Genomic DNA, 19,827 nt, shown 5'->3' with positions numbered 1-19,827 from the left:
CCACCAAGATCCCCAGGGCAAAACACTGTTTAAAAACAGTGAAATTTACATTCTTAAATATCAGGCACTTTCCCTGGAACAGCATGTGCAAATGAGCCAGCTTCCTCTCCAATTAGCTTAATTAGTTCAAGAGGTTCTTTATAAAGAGAGACTTCAGGAAACTCAATATACAGAAACTCAAAAGAACACTCAGGACCTTTCCTTCAGGGATTTCCTCCTTTCACACTGAAAGAAAGAAAAAAAAGTGCAGCCCGTACTTGCGACTGAAACGGAAATGATGAGCAAAGAGGACCTCAGGGGTCGAAGGAGCTTCAAGTCCAATCATAGAGGATGCAAAGCTCACACTTTTCAGCCAAAATGAGGCAGCATCTGGCTCTTCTAGCCCAAACCAGAGAGTGTTACTGTTCAGTTAACAACAGCTGTCTTTACTCAGGACTTACTTTGTCCTGGGTGTGTTCTCACAGCTTAAACAACAGTCCCACACACGCACTGTCACTGTTGTGCTTACTCTGCAGATGAGGAAACTGAGGCTTAGAGAGGTTCAATAACATACTCCAGGGTCACAAAGCGGTTGTCTTGGATCAATTTCCCCAGAACAGAAAGCTGACGGCAGAACTCAGGAGAAAGTGAGTTGTTATGAAGCATTTCCAGGAAAAAAAAAAAAATAGGCACTATCTGAATGGGGACATGGAACCCAGAGGTAAGGGGACGAAACAAGAGGGGGACATCAGGCAAGTATGCATCCCACGGAGGGGACCATGGCTCATTCCCAGCGGGGAGCTCTGGAGACAACGTGGGTCACACTTCAGAACGGTCACCGTGGTAGTAGAGGAAGCCGGGTGTTTGCGTTCGCCATTGGTTAGGGGCTGCCCCGGGGTATGGAGACTCCCAGGTACTTCCGGGCTTTCTGAAGGAAATGGCAAAGGGGGTCCGGCAGCCTGAGGGTCTCTTGCCTCTTTGCTGAGAGAACTCAAGTGCTGGCTGCTGGGAGCTATAGTGGCTGCTGCTCTGTCCTGCCCAGACAACACCCCCCCCACTCCCCATCCCCCCTTTCAGGTTCAAAAGTCTCATTCCCCAGCTGCAATCCTGCCCAGGAATTGCCCTCGGCCAGGGAAGAATCTTTGCCCAAGGTCATGCACCCCTCCCAGGGAACCTCCTGCTCTCAATCCCTGCTTCCGAGTCTGTTTCCTATGAAAACAAACTTGGGTCGGGAGGGAAGGTGCCCTGGAAGCCAGTGTGGTCAAAACAGCAACGGGCTCTGAAGGGGTGACGGAGTAGATGCACTCCCAGCATTGGCCGCCACCCTGGCTCAGCATCAAAGCAGCACCGATAACCGTAAAATGCTAAAAGGCAAGACACGGCGTATTTTCTCATTGTGTGAAACCAAATTTTAGCAAGCTCTACACTCACCCAACTGGTTTGACGGATGTGAGCGCTTAGTCACTTTTCGAGAACCTGCCCCTAGGACGGCATGAAAAATCTGGCAAAGCGTGAAAGGAGGATGTTCTCTGACACACCTGGTCTCGGGCACGGACATTGCCACGCGTGGGAACGTCCCTTCAGTAACGGATGCGTTGCGTGCGGAGGTGATGGTGGTGGTGATGCTTCAGGGCAGGGGAGGACAGGAGGACAAGGGTTACAGGGGCCCAGCATGAATAACTCTTCTTAAATTCTGTCCCTTCGGACTCCCCTGGTGGCGCAGTGGTTGAGAATCCGCCTGCCGATGCAGGAGACACGGGTTCGTGCCCCGGTCCGGGAAGATCCCACATGCCGCGGAGCGACTAAGCCCGTGAGCCGTGGCCGCTGAGCCTGTGCGTCCGGAGCCTGTGCTCCGCAACGGGAGAGGCCACAGCAGTGAGAGGCCCGCATACCGCAAAAAAAAAAAAAAAAAAAAAAAAAAAAAAAAAAAAAAAAAAAAAAAAAAAAAAAAATTCTGTCCCTTCAATGTGCACCAGGGCCTGACCAAGCCAGGCTTTCTAACTGGTACCCCGGTCCTACCTCTAACCTATCAAGGAAGAACAAGCCCTCCTGGGAAGAAACAGCAGCAAGTGGGACCCTTGGCTCGGTTACTGAAACTTCTCCAGTCATCTTCTGACGATACTTTGCCCTCTGACCCCTTTTACCCTCTCAATCTCCCCAACCCCTCCCCCCCCTCATTCCCTGCTGCTTCCCCAGCCACAGCCTCTGATGCGACGGGGCAGGTCTCATCCCCACCCTGACTGCACCTCTTTTCACTCAGCCCCAACAAGTCTGTCTCTTTCCTCTCGGCCAGAAAGGCCCTGCCATTCCTTCTCCATCTATCTAAATCCATCCCACCTCTCTGGCTTCAAAGCAAGCTCTTCGAGATCCATCTAAGATGGTGACTGCGGAACTGGAAGCCACCCCTACTCCTAAGCCCCCACCTACAGAAGAAGAGAAAACAGAACCTCATCAGGAGGTTGCTAACCCAGAACATTACGTTAAACATCCTTTACAGAACAGATGGACACTCTGGATTTTTAAAAATGATAAAAGCAAAACTTGGCCAGCAAACCTTCGGCTGATCTCTAAGTTTGATACTGTTGAAGAGTTGTGGGCTCTGTACAACCGTATCCAGTTGTCCAGCAGTTTCCTGCCTGGCTGTGACTACTCACTTTTTAAGGATGGTATTGAGCCTATGCGGGAAGATGAGAAAAACAGACGAGGAGGACGATGGCTAATTACACTGAACGAACAGCAGAGACCAAGTGACCCCGATCGCTTTTGGCTAGAAACACTGCTGTGCCTTACTGGACCATCTTTCAATGACAACAGTGATCATGTATGTGGAGCTGTGGTTAATGTCAGAGCTAAAGGTGAAAAAATAGCAGCGTGGACTACTGAATGTGAAAACTGAGAAGCTGTTACACGTATAGGGAGGGTATACAAGGAAAGGTTAGGACTTCCTCCAAAGACAGCGACTTCTTATCAGTCCCACGCAGACACAGCTCCTAAGAGTAGCTCCACCACTAAAAATAGGTTTGTTGTTTTTAATAAGACACCCTCTGAGTATTCTCGTATGAGACTGCGTCAAGCAGTCGAGATTTGGGAGCTGAACCAAAGCCTCTTCAAAAGCAGAGTGGACTGCATTTAAATTTGATTTCCATCTAAATGGTGCTAAGATAGAAGAGACGTCTCTTTCGCTTTTGTCTTGTACTTCTGTGTTCATATATATAATATATATATATATTTTTTAACTTTGGCTAGAGTGTCCACTATCCCAATCAAAGAAGTATAGTACACATTGTCCCCAGAATCTATAAATGTGTTCCTGGCCCACTCTGCAATAGCTTAATAGAATTAACCATTACAAACACACGTGGCCCATCTACAATATTAAAGAAAAGAATTTGCATTTCTATACCTTACAAAAGAACGATTCTGTTTATGTTCCATTGTATGCAGGAGCTTATTTTGCTGGTTTGAAAGAGTATGATGCAAGCAGTTTTCTGACAATTTTCTTTGTTTCTTTTTACAGCACTGTCTGTGCTGTACTCTTGCTGATGGCTGCTAGATTTTAATTTATTTGTTTCCCTACTTGATAACATCAGTGATTCTGATTTCAGTTTTTCATTTGTTTTGCTTTTGTTTTTTTCCTCATGTAATACTGGTGAAGGATCCAGGAATATTACACAACGGTGGAATAAAGATTAATTTTGTGCATTCTTTGGTAGTTTTCTTATTTTTTTCTGTAACTACAAAGCTTTACTACAAATTTATGCATTTCATTCAAATCAGTGATCTATGTTTGTGTGATTTCCTAAACATAATTGTAGATGATTAAAAATGTATCATCATAATTACATTCCTAATTAGAATTAGTATGCCTGTTTTTGTATCTTTATGCTGTATTTTAACGCTTTGTTATACTTAGGTTATTTTGCTTTGGTTAAAAAATGGCTCAAGTAGAAAAGCAGTCCCATTCATATGAAGACACTGTAGAAAACTGTAAACAGAATGTGTACAGTGAATTGTCTTTTAGACCAAAAAAAAAAAAAAAAAAAAGCCAGCCCTTCCTCCTCCAGGAAGCCTTTGCTGACCACTTCAGTGGACACAGACCCCTCCCCTCCCTGGTCACCAGCGCCACCCACAGCTGCGGGGCGCCTTTAGGCGAAAAGCAGCCACCTACTGTCACTGTGTACCGATGCTTCACCTCCCCAAAAGAGACTGACGTCGGCCAAAACCTTAACTAATGAAACTCCTTCTGAATCTTCCACAGCACGGAACATGGGGACACGGAGGAGAGTCTCAGAAAAAATAAATCCACGGATGGTTTATTATATGAAACTTAAGAGCCAACAGTGAAGCCTAGTTCCAGCACTCCTTCTTGGAATAGCAACTACAAGCTATGGTCTGAACTGTGTCCATTTTTTTTTCATGCATGTTTCCTCTTCAATACTGACTGAAAGACACGTCATCCTGAGAAAAGAAAGACCGGCTCCTTCTCCCATTTTCTTCCCCTGCGCCCCCTACCAAATCCTCCCCGAGATGCGACACCCGCCCCCCCGCCCCCCAGAGCGGCGTCTCCATTTGCTGAGCCGTGGACCCACAGCTCTTGGACATCACAGTCCGTCAAGCATAAACCACCAGGGCACACGCTGTGGGCCTGGACGCAGCAGACCCAGAGGGGTGGATGAGAAAGGGTACAGGTCTGGCCACAGACGGGATAACGGGTCCTGCCACGCTCAGAGACCACAAATACCCACCTAGAAGGGGGTGCTCTGACAGAGCCCCCGGAAGGTTTACTGAGGACGCTCGACAGCGGGAGACTGACGTGAGCACCGCTGTTCACAATGTGGGAGAGGCAGCGGGATGAGCAGCGAAGAGAAATATGCTGCCTTATGCGCATCAACGCCGAGGCAGCTTTCCTGAGGCACAGAGACCTGCGTTCTGAACCTGGTTCTGAACTTTCTAGCAGGGTACTTTCAACAAGTCACTTCATCTCTCTTCTCCAAGCTCCTGACCTGTAAGAGGAGAATAAAAACAGAAACTTGGGCTTCCCTGGTGGCGCGGTGGTTGAGAGTCCACCTGCCGATGCGGGGGACACGGGTTCGTGCCCCGGTCCGGGAGGATCCCACGTGCCGCGGAGCGGCTGGGCCCGTGAGCCATGGCCGCTGCGCCTGCGCGTCCGGAGCCTGCGCTCCGCAACGGGAGGGGCCACAGCAGTGAGAGGCCCGCGCACCGCAAAAAAGAAAAAACAGAACCTGTCTCATAGGGTTGTTATCATGATTACAGCACAAATGGCTGGCTGGGGACCAAGGGTCATGTTCCCTCTCCACAGAGAATAGCCATGCTGGGAGCACTGCTCAGCCAGGGACCCTACTTCCCGGGCCTCTCTGCACCGAGATGGGACCATGTGCTCACGTTCTAACCAATACACCGAGCACAAGTGACTCCCTCCACCTCAAGGCCTGGCCCACCGCAGTCTGCAGGCAGCTCTCCACACTCACAGACACAACAAGCCTCTTGATGCAGAGGACCCAGCAAACGGCGTTAGGCTCTACCTGCTGCCGTGTCAGAAAGTGCAAGACACCTGGTCTTTCAATCATTCTGTAGAGGAGAACTGTCCATCAAATTCAAATACTGGACTTGCGAAAATGCAAGAAATAAACCACTATATTAAGCCACTGAGACTCCAGGATCTGCCTGTTAGAGAAGTTAACCCTATGTTAGTCAAAACAAGAATTACATGCTGTATCTCAAGCATTATGCGATGCCTGACACAGAGAACACAAAAAATAGCGTTGCTCTTGTTTTTCTTACCCTGAACTCTTTACAGCACTTTGCACCTTCTAGGGTATTTCTGTATCAGAGATGCAAATTCAATGTGTGTTGCCAAGCACTGAAGACAGCACGAAGTTAAAAGTTTTTAAATGCAGAGATTCCATTCTTCAGGGATTCATACATGCAATTAGACCCATAATGTAAGTAATTACATTGCAAGGCAAATTGTATTAAAGGCTTTGACAGAGGCTCAACGTGCAACGAGAAGATTCATTTTAGCTGAAGCGTTTGACATATTCCTGGAGGAGGGAAGTTATAAATGGGGCCGTGAACACCACTTATATTTTGCAGACGGACACATTGGCCAGGGGATTGGGGAAGGGGTAAATCTAGACAATGGGAAGCACTAAAGGTCCCAGCAGAAGGTTCCAAAGCACTTTTTCTGTCCTCCTGTATAAGGCAGGCACGGCCGAAGGGGACAAGCGGTGTCAGGCGGAGTAGAAGGTACTTTGGGGATACAGCTGCACATGCCAACTGGGGCCAGCTTGAGAGGGGCCTCCAGCGCCAGGCTCAGGAGTCCAGACTTTCCTTTATTAGTCATGAAGTACATGAGTCAGGACTCGGACTGGAAATGACAGAAAGCCAACTGGCACTCTCTTATGCAAACAAAGGGATTCAGAGGTCCTGCTCGTAATCAAACTAAGAGTTACAGCTGGTCCTCACAAACAGACGGCACCAGGGACCGGAACACCACAAAAAATCACACGTAGCACCTCTGTTCGCTCTTATAATCCTGTTTTAAATTACTTGTACTGTTTTTCCACTATCTGAAATCATCTTACGTACTGACTTGTCTGACCTCCTAGGATATGAGTCCCAAGGACACAGGACAGTCTGTCTTGTTTACCACAAATGACAGCCTCTAGCATGGTCTCCTGCATGGCCAGCACTCAGCAGGCACCCAGGGAGTATTTTTTGAAAGAATGATGCGAATGGGTCAGAGATTTTAAGGTATCCTGGTTTAGGCAAACATGAGTATTCTCCTTGACTGCTCTAATTCCCCATATGAATCTGTACATTTGCAGTAATATTTGAATGGCTCAGTATTTCTGTTATTCATGTCCCCATAAATCAGCAATAGGAGTGAACTTCCGGTCCTGCAAGGCTGAAGGTCGCAAGCTGGACTCCCATGGCATCACTGGATGAACTGTCCCGTAGTATGGCAAGGAGGTAGACCAGCTGACCAGCACTGAGATGTTTTAACACTCTAGTAGGTTTTTTTGAAATGCCTTCAGTCTCTACCTCAGAAACTCATACCTTGAACCAAACTCTATGCCTGAAGGCTCTGAGGGGATTAAGAGGGCTTTATGTCACAATAAAGGGTCACAAGTGCCATTTTTTAGACCTCATTCCTGTTCTCTTGCAAACGAAGTCACTGCAAAAGTTTTCCAAGGAGCCTAGGCATAACCAAGACACATTTAATCTCCTCTTTGACCTCAGCCAGAGCTAAAACTTTCTCATCCTCTCTCTTTTCTGAGGTCCTGCCATGTCCTTCCGTTTTGCCAAGGCAGAGATGGTTTGAACATACTGGAGAGTTCCATATCTGTTCTGACAAGAGACGATCACAGCCCGACTTTGAGCCTTTTTGTTCTGTGATAGCCTTTCCTATTTTTACTACCATTTGACTAAAAACAGCCAAAGTTATTTCAGGATCAAACTAAGAATCATCACACCGTGTTCTGGGTGAGCTGACTTTTTTTTAGCCACTCCACCCCCATGTATCTTTGACCTGTAAGATTCCTGCCTTGATCTGCTCAATACTTTGTGTGTTACTCCAAGAACAAGCAAGGTACCGTGGTGCTCTTTTGTATTTTATTTCCATTTTTATAGTTTGATATACATTTTTGTTAGAACAGTTCAGTCCCACCAGAAATCATACAGCAACACAGGTGTGGCAGCATATTACATACCAATATGTCATGCTTTGGGACATTTTAAGGAAACCTATCTGACTAAAACCAGGAAATGAAAAGAGTTACGTGACAGAAAAGAACACTCCCCAATTTTCTCAGTAGACAGGATGGCTTTCTTGGGCTAGCAGAGAACACTACCTGTAAACTATTTTCATTTTGATACAGTCTTTTACTCTAATCACAAACCCTTTCAGATGAACACAGAAATACCTTTCACCATGCACTAAGGTGAGATAATGGAGAGACCATTAATGTTAGAAGAAAATTACTGTGGTTCACCTCACGATTTCTGCTGCCAGGTCTAAGCCCTGTCATTATTAGCGAGACGAGTTTGTGCCAATCCATTTCGAAATCTCACCTGGTTCCATGTGAGACCAGTGACTTCTATTTACCAGCAGAGAATTAGGACATAATTTCCATCTGTGGCTATCACCACCATGAACCTCAAATTTCCCATTTATCCAAAATCTTTCTTGAACAGCAATAAGGGACAGAGATTTATGCTAGGTATGGGTGGGGAGATGGCAGAAATGAATTTTCTATCCTTCAGGAACTGAAGGTCTAACAGAAGGAAGAGAAAAAAGGCATCAGTATGCTAAGACAAAAATAAGTGTCCTTAGAGGCAAGAAGAGGGTGTGGCACAGAAAAAAGCAAGGGCTGTGGGCACAGACTGGGTTTGACCCTCAGCCTCAATGTATCAGTCAGCTACTACTGCAATAATAATGTGTAACAAGCATCCATGAAAGTTTAATAGCTTATAACAACAAACATTTTTCTCATTCTGCAGGATACCTGAGCTTCAACTGATCTAGAATGGGCTCCTCCTACACGCCTCTGGATTGTGAGTTGGATTCAGATCTTCTGCACCTTCCTGGACCAGTGACTGCCTAAGACGTTCTTCTCATTGAAAAAGAAAGGCAAATGACGCCTAATTTTGGCCACATGAGCCTTATATACTTTACTGATAATGTAGTGAAGTTTTCTTCATAGGAAAAACCATTTATGAAGACTGCAATTTCTAAATGTAAGAATAATATGCATTCTTACTTTCATTTTTAAGATACATATTTTTATTACAAATGCTTTTAATGCATATTAAAAGCAAATAATAATGCTTTTTAATATGCATTTTCATTAATAATATGCATGTGAAAGCAAATAATATCCTTCCCAGTCCCCTCCCCTTTCCTTTCTCCCTTCTGCTACAATTATCATGACAATGGCACAGTACTTTCAAAACTTTTGTTACTATTGTTAAGTTGATGACCTTGGAAGAATACATTTTGTTTTTCACAGATCCTTAACAAGTTTGGGGGGTAGAAATTGTTCTGGAGCCTACTTTGAGGCGGGATAGAGACAGTAAAACCAGTCTAAGCAAAAGACGTCACAAACTTTGAGATGCTGGAGTCTGGAGTTTAGTGAGGAGAAAAGTCGTAAGGGGAAGAACTGACCAAGAATATGGTGGTGAGCTGGGGCATTAGAGGGGCACAGGGTTAGAAAAAAATTCACTATGGTGAGGAACAGTTATGTTTTCTTGGGAGTAATGACTGACGTTAAATTTTAAGTTGTCTCTGCCATACTGTGCTGAGTTATTTTTGCCCTCAAATACTGCATCCTCACGGTAGAATCTGCACCATACAAAAAGGTTAATTGAACTTGGAAGCAATGAAAGAACAGACATTATGAGCAGCACAGACCATGCAGTTATAGAAGAAGATAGGGGTTGCAAGGTGCAGGACAGGTCGTAGAGGTGGAAAATCCAGCATCTGGAAGAAATCATACTGAGAGGTAAAAGAGAACAAATATAAGCCTCTCAAGAATTCTTAGATTCTAGGCTCTCTGCAAATTTTCCAACAATTCTTCATTTCCCTTTGATTCCTATCGGAAACCCCTCTTCCCCCAGCTGGTAGGGCTGCAAATGCATGGTCCTTCTTTTCCCATTCCATGACTAGAAGATGAATCTACCACACAAATGCTCACTCAGTACAGATCCTTCTATCCTCCTGAGCACAGAAACTGGTCCACGTTGGGCAGCCAGCTCAATCTGAGTCCTGTGGAATTCGGATGCGGGTTACAACAGATGCTGGGAGAAAGACAAGCCGTTTCCTTCAGCAGTTACAACAACTAAGGACCATGTAAGCCCAGACCTGATGCTGGCTATATTTTATACCTTAAAGAAAGCCTAAGAATAAAGCCAGTACAGAAGAAAGCAGAGGCAAGAGGTTGAGAATGAGAGTCCTGGTGACACCCTTGAGTCCATGAATAACTGAAGCCCCATCCACACCTGGGGTCTCCAGACCCAGACTCCAGGGAGGATCCTATCCAACCAGAAGAGTTCCTGTCCCGTACGTACCCCCAGTTTATGTGCGTGCCAATTTACCCAGTCTACCCTCTACAGTTGGAGTCAGCAAACTTTTTCTGTAAATGGCCAAAGAGTCAATGTTTCAGGCCCCGTGGGCTGTCAAGTCTTTGTTGCTACTACTCCACTCCGCTGTTGGAGCAGAGAAATAGGCACAGACAGTATGTGAGTGAATGAGCAGAGCTGTGTTCCAGGAAAACTCTGTTTACAGAAAGAGGCCGGCAGGACAGACTTTGCTTCCAGCTTGCAGCTCGCTGACCCCGGCTCTACAGAAAGCTTGGATGGTCAGTTTCAGAAATGGCCACTGAATTTGTGCTTCAGAAAATTCCTTACGGAGAAAACTTTACAGGGATGGCTCTAAAAGTCACTGCCATGGTGAAAAAGCTTTGATTTTGCTGCAGTGGCTGACAAATGACATAACAGATTATGAGGTGAGTACACAATGTCCCTTTCATTCGCTTCATCTGTGCATTCAAACACATGAAACCTCAAGTGTTGATACAACTTAGCTGCTAACGCTGAACCTTCTAAGGCCAAATCCAGTGAAACTGAAAATTAGTTGACTGTCTAATCAGTACTGACCAAATCAGTGAAAACCAAAGCTGCTTCAATCTTATTTGTGTATTATATTTTTGATGATGACTTGTGCCATCCTGGGTTACTCACCAAGCTTTACTTAACCTTTTCCTGAGAGACTTAGTGAAAGCTTCCTTTCCAGCTCATTCATTATTTCACTTCCAAGTATTTTTATTCTCTAGGAGAGTTTTTCTCCTTGAAATAGGCCTTAGAACTTGGTGCCCCACTGATGTAAGTGGACAAAACATCTATCTGGGTTCTTTTTTGTGAAATGCAATCAGAATGGCCCCCAGCAACATGTATGAATCAATTCAAAAACACCTTTGACCATCAGTCACGATCAGAGAAAAATCAGATGTGCAGCTACCAACCAGCCACAACTGCCGAAAATACCGACACAAGGCTTCACCTTGCCACCATCTAGCCGTACTGTCTACTGTTTCCATGAGTTCCAGAAGCTTCTGTTTGGGTCACATACCACTGTATTGAATCCAACCAAGTCCTAGGAATCTCTGAGATGGCAGCCACCTCTCTGGGGACCTCAGAATCCTGGCAGCTGATGACTGGATCTGACAAGGCTCTGGTTCTAGAAATCATTACCTAGTTGAGCCAGTCTCCCTGACTCCTTTACGTTAAGCCTTTTCTGAACTCAGGGTCTGAGACACACATATTCCCTCTAGACCAGGAAAATCTTACCTGCTATCTCCTAGAAGCCCAGAGGCTGGTAGGAAGAACTTCGTCTCTGGAAAATGGGAAATGTCAACTGTATTCACTGCCCCTAGGAGGCAGGATCTCCAAGATTTAAACCGACTCCCTTCCCAAAGCTCAAGAGCAAATCTGTCTCTCTCCAGCCAATCAGATCAGGCCTCTGCTCGCTGTCCCAGCAGGATCCCAGGACCTGTGTGCTTCAAATCTCCTCTACGTCTTTGTTAATGTAACCTCAGTGCTTAGCATTATGCCTGGCACATAGTGGGGACTCAAGAAGTGTTAGTTGATGGCATAGGAAAATAAATGAACGTGCTGAGACCTTGCACATGCCCCAGAAATGATAGGTGACTGTGGAAGAAGAGAACACTGTCCAGCAAATATTCATTCCCTCTTCCCCTCCCACGTAAGAAATGTATGTGCCTGCTTGACTGATACCAGGTTTGGCAACATCTTTCACTTTTTCTCATGAGGGCACACAATGCTTCCCCATACCTTCAACTTGGGTCTAGGCATGTAACTTGCTTCATCCAAGATGCAGTAAAGGCTGTGAAACCTAGCTTACCTTCTTATGCTTCCGTCATCATCATGAAAAGAACTCCCACTCTCCCCGAGGTCGCTGCTGCTCTTTCAGCCTGGGATCCGGCATGAACACAGGGAACAGCCCTGGTAAGGAACCATGCCCAGATGGATCTGTACCTTGAAGCACAGTCTCCCAGGAGCCCAGCCTAGAAGAGTCAACCATCAGGTAAGCAAGAGTAAACGACTGTGGACAAAGAACGCCACCTACCGTATCAGTAAATAAAGGATGCTGCAGCCACCAGGCCATAAGCCACTGCAGCCCCACCCCCGCGGAGGTGCACCCTAAGGGGCTCAGGATGGAAAAGAACAGGGTACCGGGCCAAGGGAGCTAAGCTGCGCACCAAGGGAATGATATCAATAGGCCCAGACTCTTATGTCCTGCCAACTGGAAAAGCGCTACATTCATTAACCTGAGATGCCTGGTTTTCTTTAATTAACGGTAATCTTTTGACGTTCCTACTACCTGTTGTTTGTCTGTTTTTTTTTTTTAACCCCTATATATCCTGGCTCCTCCCTGACCTCTTCTGAGCTGTCTCTCAGAGCTACCTGAGAGGCTGTCTTCTGGGCTTATGTCCTTAGTACGTCCACCGAATAAAACATAATCCTCAACTGCTAGGTCGTGGATTTTTTAAGTCGACAGGATTGTTATTTTAAGCCGCTGAGTTTGGAGTGTTTTGTTACGCAGCTTTATTGTAGTCCTAAGTAACAGATACACCCACTACCACCAGCAAGAAGAACAGCACTGTCATGACTCCATCATCACTATCATCACAAGAAAGACCCCAAGAACGTGACACAGCCCATCTGCAGCAGCTGTGCTTACGCCAGGAAGACAAAGGGCACCCTGGCAGCCCTAGGGCCTGAAGGAGACACTAGAGAAGAGGAAGACCCAAAGACATGGCTTAGTTAGCCCACCAAGGTTTGGAGGACCTGCCCTGAGGGTACAAGCTATCCAGTGGAGAAGAGCCTCTCTCAGCTGAAAGGAAACACACCCCATATTTTCTTTGCACTGTCACATGTAAGTTCCTTTCCTAAAGGGCCTCACAGATTTGTGTGGGCATGACCAGTTTCACAATAGCTGCCCCGACGGACAGCATTAACATGCAAATGCCATCATGTATCAGGGTCCCTGACTTTCAGCATTTCTGACTATTCAATGTAAGCCCAAACTCCCCATCCTTCCAATCAGCATTGGTTTTCAGGCTCATATAGATTCTTGCATATCCATTTGCTGCCTTTCCCTGAGAAGTTTCCGAAAATGAAAAGAGCAGAGAAAAGAAAATGGCTTTTTCTGGAATTTCCTTAAAGAGTCATTTGGCGAAGCAAGCACCATCAGCTCTTGTACACAGGCAAAAATTCAGTTAAGTGATCTCTGACTGTTCTGCAAAATTGGAATCTGAAGCCTTGTAGCAAATTGTCTCTAATGGATCATGGAATGTGAGAGGCATATATGGGCAGCATTGCCTTTCTGACAACTCCGTGAAGAAAGCAATTGCTGGAGCTCTTAATGCTCTAAGCTAGGGCTCTGCTGTCTGCCATCTTGGCGCGAACATCACACCCCATCTTGGAATAGATGCTGTAAACAGGATTCGGGAAGTTGGGGCAAGGATGATTGGAGGACACAGGAGCCCAGGAAACAACCCAAGCATTACACAGACTCACCCAAGACTGTGTGACAAAAGATGCTCTGATCGGCTCACTCTTTGCCTCTTCATACATCTGCCAAATCTTTCTCCACCTTCCTAAGAGGTGTCCAACTATGCCAAGGACACCAAATGTGCACCCAAGAATATTGACTAGTACACGCAGGCTTGCCCTGGATGCATCCAAAAAATAAAGGTATGTGTCTCCTAGCATCTTTCCACCTATTGATATTTTCCCCCTTTCATTTGGTGCCCTCTCATCCACTCCATAGCTGATGCCTATAAAAAAAACGTTAATTCCAGCCTGACCTCTGTGTTGAGCAAAACCCATATACCAAGTATCTGAACTGGGCTATTTCACAAGCACTCAGACTGAGCATGGCCCAAGTGGAACAACATCAATCTCCCCCAGAGAGTTTTCTTCTCCTGTCTTCCCCTTAACAGCTAAAGGCGTCAGCCCAAGCTAAGGAACCCAGAACCACTCTTTACTCTTTTCCTCTCTCCACCCTCAAGGGCAATACAATGCCGAGAGCTCTAATTTCTATTCTGCTAAGCTACATCTTCCATTCTCTCCAGCAAACTTCCCATCCATTCCATCACCTAATATGTCTTGGGTCCCTATTTTGTGCCAGGCTTTTTCCTAGGTAATCTGAGACACAGTAGGGAGCAAACAGACCAAGAACCCTACCCCTGTGGTGCTACCTTTGACTACAGAGACAATAAACAACGAAAGAAAATTAAGGAACATTCTATATAATTGGGATGAGTGCTATGAAAAACACAGTAAATGGACAGTAAGTGGGTAAATGGATGGGCTGCACTGAGTAAAGCCAGATTTCAGTGTTAGATATGGGGGGGGGGCAGGGTAGACTCCCTGAGAAGATGAAGTCTGAGCAAGGATGTGAAAGAACAAAGGCTTAAGGAGGGAGACATTATTGCAATAATGCAAGCAAGATAGCATGGGGGCTTAGACCAGGATGGTAGCAGTAGAGATGGCAAGGAAGGTAAAGGTGATGGCATTTTATGACTGCTTAAATGGGGGTATGAAACAGAAAACTCAAGGGCAACTCCTAGGTTTTTTCTTGAGCGACTGGAAGGATGGAGCGCCCATCGATGGAGATGGGGAAGGCTAGAAATGGAGCAGGCTTGGAGAAGGGAAGATCAGTACTTCTGTCCTGGACATGCAGAGTTTGAGATGTTTATTAGATAGTTGAGCAAAGACATCAAATAGGCAGTTGGATAAAAGGCCAGAATTCAGGAGAGGGGTTCAGAGTAGAGATACAACCTTAGCCCAGGTCCACATCACTGCTCACCTGCATTGCTGCAATGATCTCACAGCTGGGGTCCCTGTCTCTAATTTTCTATCTTTTACAGTTGCCCTCCACATGCCTATCAGAGAGGTGTTTCTAGAACTGGAATCTCACCTGCTTAAACACCTCTGACTTCCCATTAAATACCAAATCCAACGTCACTCCACAGCATGGCACTCAGATACACACTTCAACCTCTCCCTTATTGGCCCCAACCATGTGGACATGCTACACTGGCTCCCGGACTAATGGAGAGTCCTGGATGTCAGGCGCCTCTGAGCACCTGTCCCTGTTCTCTCGATCTGGAATAGCACCTTCGCTGTATCCCTGGCAAACCCACTCATCCTTAATTTCCTAATTCAAATGGCATCTCCTTGCTCGACCTCTCCCTGCACCTCCCAGTGGGATTAACTGCTCTTCCTTCCATCTTGCCATTGCAACTTATACACTCTCCTAGGGTAATACTTCCCACACGGCGATGCAGGTTTCTGCCTTCGACTAAGCCACAGGCTGGATGCTGCTTTATTCGCCTAGGTCAGTGGTCAGCAAGCACGCTGCCCAGCAGAAATGCACAGAATAGCCGTGAGCCAAAATAAATCCAGCTGCTTTGTCAGTGCACGCATCCTACCGGCACAATCTGGGAGTCTGGAGACATAGGAGAGGGAGGGGGCAGTGATGTTCTCCATCATGTGGGCAACCAGGAGCCGTCAATCCGAGCAACAAGGAGGCCCCCCGCAGGCGGCTGACGGTCCCTGGAGCCCACGGCACTTGGGAGCTCCTCTTCACTCCCTCCTATGGGGGTCCTGGCAGAGGAGAGTGATGGAGGTAACGGGCTTGGGTTTTAACAGTAGGGATCATGTTGAGGTGTGAAGGATGTCCTCATTAAAGCAAGAAATGAGATGGAATTTGCAGAGAAACACTAAGGGAAATAGAAAAATGTTCTCTAAATTCATGGTGTGCCAGGGACTTCAGTGGGCGCCTCAGGTCCTTGCAGTTTGCCTCCCTCATATTTACGCAGTGTCCATGGGCCTGATCCTGCTGTTTATTAAGAGACACGCCTTCTACCCCTACACACACCCTTCTCCTGCCTTCCCTCCGCCAACTCCAGTGATCCTCCAACATTTACAACAACTGGCCTCCAGGTCCTAGTTCAGCCCCTGTCTTCAAAGCTCTTTGGAAAACTGAGCACGTTTTAAATTAGAACAAAATTCTTTTCTACTTGAGCACAAGAAGAGATAAGAGAAACCTCACCTCATCCCAATTATAGCAGAACTCCCACCTCACACAAGAGAAATAACCAGCCACTAAGCTAGCTGTGGGCTCTGCCTTGGGACTCAGGGCCATTTCCTGCTTATTATCAACATCCAAGGCCACAGGGAGGCTCTGAGTCTTGAATATCATAAATGAGGCTTTTTGGGAGAAAACCAAAATCAGAGTGACTTAGACGTAAATTTATTCTTCAGCACTTTTTAGGGCTTAATTGCTTCTTAGGAAAATAGAGCAATAGTCAGAGATGCTGAAACACGACTCTGATGCCAAATTCCATTAAAAATCTAAGATTCAAAGAGCTCAGAGGGACTTCCCCGGTGGCACAGTGGTTAAGAATCCACCTGCCAATGCAGGGGACACGAGTTCGAGCCCTGGTCCAGGAAGATGCCAAATGCTGTGCAGCAACTAAGCACGTGCGCCACAACTACTGAGCCTGCGCTCCAGAGCCCACATGACACAACTACTGAGCCCGCACTCTGCAACAAGAGAAGCCACCACAATGAGAAAGAAGCCCGCTCACCGCAACTAGAGAAAAGCCCACGCACAGCAAAAAGACCCAACACAGCCAAAAATAAATAAATAATTTAAAAAAAAAAAAAAAAAAAAAGGTCAAAGAGAGGCCACCCCATGAGGCCAGGGAATTTTATTTGTTTTGTTCACTGTTCCATCCCCAGCCTCCAGAACAGCACCTGGCACAGGGTAAGCTCGCCATAAACCTTTGTTCAAGAAACGAGAAATCATAGGACTTAAAAGCCAGAGGCTATCGGTAGGATGAGAAGTCAAAGAACAGATGCCACAGGAGGGAGCCACGAGTGACTGTACGCTTTGATCTCATTCAACAAACTCTTTCAAAGAATGTGAATGAAAAAAAGAACAACGTATGAACGAGTAAAAAGATAAGGTGTCTTTCCAGTATCTAGCAGTGTTCTATCTAATGTGTGTTCAGATAGAGATACAATGTCAACTGTCATCCTTCTTTCCCTTCCCTCCATCTCCTTTCTCCTCCCCCTCTTCCTCCTGTCCTCCTCCTCTTTATTCTTCTTCCATCACATCTCTTTTTCTTTTAATTTTTAAAATTTATTTATTTTATTTTATTTATTTTATTTTTTTGGCTGTGTTGGGTCTTCGTTGCTGCGCGGGCTTTCTCTAGTTGCAGGGACAGGGTGTACTCTTCGTTGCAGTGCATGGGCTTCTCAATGCGGTGGCCTCTGTTGCGGAGCACGGACTCTAGACATGCGGGCTTCAGTAGTTGTGGCTCGCGGGCTCAGTAGCTGTGGCTCGCTGGCTTAGTTGCTCCGGGGCATGTAGGATCTTCCTGCACCAGGGCTCGAACTCGTGCCCCCTGCATTAGCAGGCAGATTCTTAACCACTGCACCACCAGGGAAGCCCCCATCACGTCTTTATTGACACACTCACTCTCCACAGACAACCTGCCACTAAGTTTTATGGTTTGAATCTCTGTGCCGAGTTCTCCACTCACAATCTGTTCATCTCTCTCCTGCCACAGTCTCCCTCCTGCCTCAAGTCTCTCGTGGGCTTATCCTTTCTCCACCTTGCTGCCCAGGGGACACATCTACGTCACCAGACCTTATCTCTCCTCCTTACAGACCGTAATGCCTGCTCCCTGCCTAAAGCACGATGTGTAGGCATGCTTAGGCGGCACCCTAGACTCCACCAGCTATACCTCCAGCTGACACTGAGCACACCTTGCCTTGTATGTCAACCATCACATGTCCTTCTCCCACTGCCTGACTGGCGAGCTCCCACTCATCTTTCAAGGCCCAAATGTCTCAAGGACTTAGTGATAAGTGAAAAGATTTTTAAAAACGAAGTCTCTAAACCTTTATAACATCCAACATACCTACGAACAGAAGGCCATTGTGTACATTTTTCCAAAAGCCTAAAGGAATTCTTGGATAAAATGTTTAAGACCACAATAATACGTATGCTTTCAGTCCCTGGCAGGGGTGACTCCCACATTTCTGTAGGTAGCTGACGTGTCAAGTGGCCAGTTTCTTTTTAGTTATAAGTACCTAACTAAGTAGAGGGGCTGTGGATGTCATTGCTGTTCATCTCCTTAGGCACCTAATTTGTCTTTGACTGTCTGATTTCTTTTTTTTAATAAATAAATTTATTTATTTATTTATTTATTTTTGGCTGTGTTGGGTCTTCGTTTCTGTGCGAAGGCTTTCTCTAGTTGCGGCGAGCGGGGGTCACTCTTCACCGCGGTGCGCAGGCCTCTCACTGTCGCGGCCTCCGTTGTTGTGGAGCATAAGCTCCAGACGCGCAGGCTCAGTAGTTGTGGCTCACGGGCCCAGTTGCTCCGCGATATGTGGGATCTTCCCGGACCAGGGCTCAAACCCGTGTCCCCTGCATTGGCAAGTGGATCCTTAACCACTGCACCACCAGGGAAGCCCTGACTGTGTGATTTCTTAATTGCTTCATTTCCTGCAAGGATTAAGACTCCCAATCATTGCCCTCTTTATCATTAAAATAAAACACTGTCTCTCTCCAGCAGTGAGGGTTAGAATAATTTAAGATCATATCATAGGATGAGCAGTTCAGAATTCATGTCACTCAATTTGTTTACTCCTCCAAAATTAAAGACGGGATCTTTCGGGAAGATGATAAAGTATTTTGTGATATGTCTCTTTCCATCTCAGAGGCCACATGCCAAAGATGATGGCCAGGTTTGGAGACAGTCCAAATTCAAGTTCTTTTCTCAGTGGTGGGGGAGGTGGTCCTTAATCATCTCAATCATGGACAGTGTGAAAGGTCAATAAAGAACTTCAAAGGTATACAAAGCTACCAAAGGGCTCAGTAAAAGTAAGGAAAAATTAAAACTTTCTGAAAAGGCTTCTCTTTAAATACAGTCAAAATATAACTTGGGTGGGGTAGAAGTCATACCCCTTTTTAATCTGAATTTCGAGTCCCCTAAGGTAATAATTGCTAATGTTAAATATGTGATGCGAAATCATTTTTTAATTGCTTCTAGGTTTCAAAGAACTTGAAATCAGTTAAAAGAGATGTTAGATGGAGGCGGTAAATCATGACTAGAAAAACACTGTGATAGGGAAAAATAAAAGTTGTAATTTCTCTTCAGTATAGTGGGCTTCTAGAAGGAGGAAGATGCAGACGGTGATTCTCTCTCCCATATGAATAAAATAAAAATGCAAGGATGCCTGGGACTCTGAGGTCTGTCCAGAGAGGGACAGATGGAGGCCCCAGCAAGGTTCTTACCGCACAACAACTCAGCGGAGGACACCCCTGACTCTAGTGAAAGCCACAGAAGAACTCACAGATCTTCTCGTTTTGGATACAAAACAAAAACCGTGGTAAGGCCACTCTGGCTTGATGCAAACCTGGTAGATTCAGCAGGGATTGACATTATTCTTTATTCAAAAGAGATTTACTGAGACCCTGGCTAGGCACCGGAGATATAAAAACACGTAAGAGCTAGCCACCATCTCTACTGATCTCAGGGTCTAGTTGGCATGATACTGAACTTAGGTTACAAATACTAAAATCTCTGCTACTGCTACTGAGGAAAGGTGATAGTTAGAAAGAGTATCTAAAAAAAAAAAAACCTAAAAAAAAAAAAATAGTTATGAAGAACCTAGGGGTAAGACGGGAATAAAGACGCAGACCTACTAGAGCATGGACTTGAG

The 19,827-nt window shown here is 45.9% G+C and overlaps 1 pseudogene; it reads left to right on the top strand.

Annotated features, from left to right (window-relative positions):
* Positions 1 to 2,344: 2,344 nt before the first annotated feature.
* On the top strand, positions 2,345 to 3,112 carry LOC131763672 (eukaryotic translation initiation factor 4E pseudogene; annotated as a pseudogene).
* Positions 3,113 to 19,827: the final 16,715 nt, after the last annotated feature.

This window comes from Kogia breviceps, chromosome 10, assembly GCF_026419965.1.
Source record: "Kogia breviceps isolate mKogBre1 chromosome 10, mKogBre1 haplotype 1, whole genome shotgun sequence".
Classification (NCBI taxonomy): Eukaryota; Metazoa; Chordata; class Mammalia; order Artiodactyla; family Physeteridae; genus Kogia; species Kogia breviceps.
This window is presented reverse-complemented; position numbering and strand designations above follow the sequence as displayed.